This window comes from Chinchilla lanigera, unplaced genomic scaffold (genome assembly GCF_000276665.1).
Source record: "Chinchilla lanigera isolate Chin_1 unplaced genomic scaffold, ChiLan1.0 scaffold00028, whole genome shotgun sequence".
NCBI lineage: Eukaryota > Metazoa > Chordata > Mammalia > Rodentia > Chinchillidae > Chinchilla > Chinchilla lanigera.
The window spans coordinates 10291275-10297728 of NW_004955429.1; the positions used below are offsets into that span (position 1 = coordinate 10291275).

General features: G+C 43.9%; 1 pseudogene; it reads left to right on the plus strand.

Annotated features, from left to right (window-relative positions):
- Nucleotides 1–740: 740 nt before the first annotated feature.
- Nucleotides 741–6179, plus strand: LOC102015227 (annotated as a pseudogene).
- The last annotated feature ends 275 nt before the right edge of the window (nucleotides 6180–6454 follow it).

Consider the following 6454-nt stretch of genomic DNA (forward strand, 5'->3'; position numbering starts at 1 on the left):
GCATTATGTTTGGCCCATTTAGTTTGACAAGCGTTTAGCGAGGTGAGTTATGGTTTCTCATCAAAATGCCTCAGTGCCCTTCCATCACATTTAGAGTAAAAGCCCTGCGCTTTTTCATAGCTTGTGAAGCCTTATCCAGCTCTCCCTTAACTTCCATTCTCTCTGCCTTAATTCTTTACTACTTTTCTTCTCAATCCTTTAAAATTCTTTAAACACACAGACCTAAAGGCTTCAGTCCCAACTGTTCTCTTGGCCTGAAAATATTTCACCAAAATACCCCAAAAGGCAGCCACTTTGCTTCCTTTGTGTCCCTTCATCAATGACACTTTTTCAGTGAGACCACTTACCTACAACATCAACTCCCCAATTTCTTGTCCTTCTCTCTGGCTCATTTTTACCTCTTAACACTAATACCATGTTTATTGAATATACTTATTATGTTAACTGTCTGTTCCCCAAGTACAGTGTACATTTCGGAGGACAGGAATTTCTTTTTTTTTTTTTTAAACAATTTTGATCTCAGTAACACACTCAAGCTAGCTTGGCATGTTGGATCCCAACACATCTTTGTTCAATGAGTGACTGAATGAATTCCCAAATGCACCAAGTAGATTCACCAAGTAGCTACAGTGCTAAGGGAGGGCTTTCTAGTCTGTTAGGGAGCCGACAGATCCATCGGTAATTTCAACAGGGACGCAGCAGGAAGTGTATAACCGCAGCATGGGGGGAGCAAAGGGGAGATGGTGCCAACAGTCAACCCGGAGGCTCAGGTAAATGTTTCCTGACCAAAAGCAGACACCACCCCTGTGCTTAGAAAATAAAATTTGCTTCAAAAGGCAAAATTACAACACATTTAATGATCTAACTGCTTTTACTTCCAGCTCTTGAATCAGGGCAGCATCCCATTCTACAAAATGGAGGAGGAGCTCCAATGAGTCAAGCAGCGGGCATTGGTTTTCCAGGCAGGAAAGGGCTGAAGTGAGCAGAAATGAGGAACGAGAAGCAGATTGGTCACTGCAAACTTCTTTCTTTGTAGGAGACGTCTCAACCCCAGCTCAGGTTGCGGTGCTCCTTCTGACTGGTGGCTGTGAATTTGTTTTTGTTTTAAACTGGTTCAGGTTTTAAGTTCAGCTTGACTATGGGGCATCTAGCACAACTGAACCCATTCTGGTTTGGTCTGGTCTGCTGAGTTCTAGCAAAGTGATGACCACCCATAAATTCCATTTAACCCGAGTCTAGTGGGATTCTTTCAAAAATCCTAATAGGAAATACTATTAAATTTGTTATAAAACACTGAAATGACTGAAGTCCATATCTAATTATCTAGTTGTAAGCAATATTAGTTCTTATCCCACCCCCTTTTTTTCTCTGGCACTGGGGATTATACCCAAGGACTTCATACTAAACTATATCCCTTACCCTTTTTTGTAATTTTAAAAAAAATTTGAGTTGCTAAGTTGCCAAGGCTGGGCTCAAACTTGTAATCCTCCTGCCTCAGCCTCTTGGAGTGCTGAGATTTTCTGGTCCCCCTTTTTTCTTTTATTATCTTATTTTTGAGACAAAGTCTCACTATGCAGTTCAGGCTGGCCTTGAACTCACTATGTAGCCCAGGTTGGCCTCGAAGTCATGATGATCCTACTGCCTCAACCTCTAGTGCTGGTGTTACAGGCCAGCCACATCCCTTCTTATAGTGCTTTTGTTACCCAACCCTAACCTTGTGCTGTGGTTTCAGATGTATGTATTTGACTCCCTTACTCATCCACGACCTCCTTAAAGGTAGTGACTGTATCTTCTTGTCGACGGGGAAGCCTCCAACCACCATCACTTCCAATAATTTTCCAGAACTCACAAGACTCATCGCTATGACTCACTGCACCAAACAGACACGAAGCAGACTGAGTAAAGGGACAAGGGCCAGAAAGGAGCACGCTACCAAGTTTCCTCTTCCCACAGAGTCACCCAGGACCCAGTCATGCCCCAGTGACCGCTCCTGACAGTGGCTATGACGTGCTACCAACCAGGAAAGCTCATGAGACACTCGGTGCCTACAGCTTTGCTTAGGGGGCTGATCGTGTCAGCACTCTCTGCCTGAGACCCATCCCAACTCCAGACTTCACCATACACCATGTCATTCAGGCACAGTGAGCCACTTTGATCACTCCGGGAATAGCGGGCACCTGAACCTGAGCTCCCAGAGGTCCGACAAGGGCCACCCTTGCTTCTAAACAAGCCCTTGAAAAGCCAGCACTGTGGCCTATAATGGAAACTCTTTACTGTCCTCCTACTGCGCATTGTTAGACCCCATTAGCACCCAAGGGATGAAGTCCACATTTTCAACATGGTGCTATTGTTACAATGCGGCAACGGGAATTTAAAAAGGAAATGTCCGACATACAAAATATGATGGCTACATATAGGTTTCTAAAAACTCCATTTGTTTTTCGCCCCTATTTACTTAAATGTGGGCAAACCAATTCCATGTAAACATCTAGCTCATTATCATAATAAATACAGAAATACACAAAATGTAAGGGTTTAAATCACCATCACTAAAGTACAGTGATCATTTGTGGCCCACCCACAAATGATTTCTATTTTTAACATTGATTATCTGAACTAAGGCATCTAAGTTTATCTGAATGATCTTCCTCTGCAACACACTTCAAATTTTTATCACTGAGCCAGTGTCAGATTGATAGATTGATTCCAATTAGTAACAAGTCAATTAGTCTCTATAATTAAGAATTTTGAGTGACTGGAGCCCTGTAATTGCTGGTGGGATCCAGGCCCCGAACATTTTTGCAAGACTCTGGCCAAGCCTGAGTAGACATCTGTGCTTCACCTCTGCACTCCAAAGATGACTTTTCCTGTGGCATAAGAGGGCCCCGTATCAGGCTCTGTAACAGAAAGCATGTCCTTGACAACAGAAGAAAGCAAAACACGTATTTTCCCAGATCACCGGTCTCCTCCGTTGTCTTTTCTCCCTCAAAGAGTCCAAAGATTATATTTTGTGAAATCCTGGCCAGAGTATTTCATTAACAGATGTACTCTGTGTTTTGAAAACCAGCTTAAATGGAAACTATACCGATTCCTCTGATTTTCATTTTTTCATGTGTTCAGGAATATAAACTGTAACCTCTGTCAATTTTTACAACCTCTGGCTAGAGTGGGGGAATGAGACAAGAGACTCAATTGGTCGGGTGGGGAGAGGATGAAGGGAAAGCTTGGAGATTGGGAAAGGGACCGGGAAAGGGGAAGAAGGAGAGGAAGGAGGGGAACACAAGCTCTACAAGACGGAACTCCCTAACTTAGGCTACACACATGGGTTCTCAGAGGTCTCTGAGGCACCTGAAATAACAGGCAAAACTCGTGGCAAGAGCGTTTTTTTGGGGAAGACGGTGCACAGCTTTCTTCAGCTGCTCAGAATGTCTCGGATGCCTCAGACCAGGTGGGAGAAGAAAGTTTGTTCCAAAGGATGGTGATGCCTAGTAGCAATGTTTTCAAAACCAGTAGGACCTAAGAAAATCTTGGGACACCTGTTCAATGATAGCTTTGCACCAGCATCCCAGATTACTCAAACTCTTCAGGCCATTTTACCAAACATCTCTATGACATAGTTTGGAGATCAGAGACGTCAGTGTCTTGGACAGCACGCCTGGTTAGACATTTTATAACTCCCTGGTTTCTTATGAGCCTATTTCTGTTGGTAAAGGTGTGTCAAACTCTTATGAGAGTTGACAGGAAAACGTTATGTGAGAGGGTCATTACTGATGCTGCCCCAAGGTAGAGGTGTTCCTTGCATGTGATTCTCTTCTCTGGGAAACTCAAAAACTTTTTAAAAAAATCTTGATATACACATTATTCTCCTTGGGTTGCTCACAGTAAATCATGTTAGGAAGGCAGCTACTATCCCCAGAGCATGTCAGATAGTTATCAATACGTCCAATAATATGCTCTTCCTTCAGATTCTGCAGTTTAATCAGTTGCTGTTCCTTTGACTGCTTGGCAAACCTAGAATATTCTCTACATTAAGTAAATCAAGTCTGAAAAATCAATGCCTTATAGATATTGGAGAAAAACAACAGATCAGAAATTGACTGCCCTACAGAATTAATCTCCTTCCTCTATAACTGGATGGACATCTAAATAAGCTTTGTTAAAAGTCTCTTTTGCATTTTTCATGATTCAGTCTCAGCAGCACCACATACTTATAAATTCAGTACTTTATATAAATTCTTAGCAATGTGCATGTTAAACAGTTAAGTGGAACATGTTCGGCTTTACATAAAGTAATGTGTACGATGGCATAATTGCTGGAGGGAAAAAACTGATTTTTTGCAGGTGGCGAATTGAATTGCATTAAATGACACTGCATACTGCAACCCAAATACGCATCTAGCGCGCTCACTCCTGGCCATCTGCCTCCCTCCCCTTGGAATGCCAGACACTTGTGTTCCAGCTGGGCTCAGCCAGTAGCAGACTGGCAGCAGATCAGAGGGCAGCAGGAGCTGGCTATTTATTCCCCGTCCCTCCTGCCTGCCTGCCACAGCAGCCACAGTTGTGCAGTGTGTCCCTCCTCCACAGGGCCAGCTGTCACCGGGCAGCCCACCCCCACCACTCACCACCGTCAGCACTGAGGTGGGAAGAGGTGAGGGTGCCTCAGCCTCCCTTACGTGTGCCTGTAGTCCTGAGTAAGTAATTGTCCCATGAAAGCCTGTTCCCCTGAGCTTCCCGAGTGTAACTGTGCTTCCTCCAGGACCTGATCAATACAAAGAGCTCTCTGGAGCCTCAGCCTATGTCCTATGAAGTGGAACTGATCATTCACTCAACATTTAGTAAGTGAATGCTATAAAAAAAAATGACCTTTAGTGGAATGGTGGATGCAAAATAAATATTATACTACTATCACGAAGCAGCTCTATACAGGGGATTTGGGTTGCCTAAACTTTCAGGAAAACACTTCAGCATAACTACGTAATTTCTTCACACAATTTTATTACTTAGATATCAAATAGGCAGGCTGTGAGCCCATTATGTCTCCATAGTCCCACGCAAGAGTCTGACCTAGTTCACTGGCATCAGATTAGAACCTTGAGGGTTTTAGAAACAATCTGAAGCCAATTAAAAACCTGTAGCCTCCCTTTGGCGCATCTCCCGTAAGAGTGAAGACCATTCTCAGTAGACTGTCGACATTCCAGAAAATGTCAACATCACTCTGAAGGGACGCACAGTTGTTGTGAAGGGCCCAGAGGAACCCTGCGGAGGGACTTCGACCACACCAATGTGGAACTCAGTCTCCTTGGAAAGAAAAAGAGGCTCAGGGAAACAGAAAGGAACAGGCTACCATCCATTCGATCTGTCGTCATGCACAGAACATGAGCAAGAGTGTGACGCTGGGCTTCCAGTACAAGCTGAGGTCCGTGTACGCTCACTTCCCCATCAACATCGTTATTCAGGAGAATGGATCTTTTGTTGAAATCCAGAATTTCCTGGTGCAAAATACATTTCCCGGGTTCCTATGAGGGCTGTTTCTTGCTTAGTATCTCAAGCCCAGAAAGACGAACTAATCCCTGAAGGAAATGATATTGCGCTTGTTTCAAATTCAGCTGCTTTGATTCACCAAGCCACGACCGCCAAAAAAGGATATCAGAAAATTTTTGGATGGTATCTATGTTTCTGCAAAGGGAACAATTCAGCAGCCAGATGAGTGAGATCCAAGGGTTATCCAGCCAGAGAAACAAGCTTCTGGATTGTAAGACCAATATGTGATATTTTAATGATACAATAAAAGACCTTGATTGAAAAAAAAAGCCTGTAGCCAGCTTAATCTTTAATGTATAATTTTGTATTCTAATGAGGTGCTCTCACAAGTGCTCACATTAAAGACCTGCTGTGGGACACACACACACACACACACACACAAATTCTCCAAGAGTGCCAAGATCTTGGAGAACAAGGACCTACTCATTCCTCCCTGTGGCTTGCTGCCTTCTCAGCACACACTGCTCACACAGTAGTGGGTCAACTGTTCAATGATGAGATGGCAGGCAACTTAGCCTAGCGCATGAGAGTATAGATTGTAGCCTGGCATGGTGCCACAAACCCGTAACCAGTGCACTCAAGGGGCTGAGGCAGGACTGCCACAAGTTTGAGGGCAGCCAGGGCTATACAGTGATTCAAAGTCAGCCTGAACTACTACATAATGAGATCCCATCTCAAAAACAGAGACAGACAGACAGACAGGCAGACAGAGACACAGATGGAGACACAGACACAGAGACAGACTTTACCTATGCCTGAGTTATCGAAACACTCTCAGGCACATTACCACACTTTCTTGTCCCAGTTTCCTTATGTGTAATATGGGGATAGTAGTAGCACCCTAGTTTAAACTGGTCCTTTGAAAAGCACTAAGCCTGGCACCTAAGCAGCCTGAGTAGGGCCTGAAGAGGGC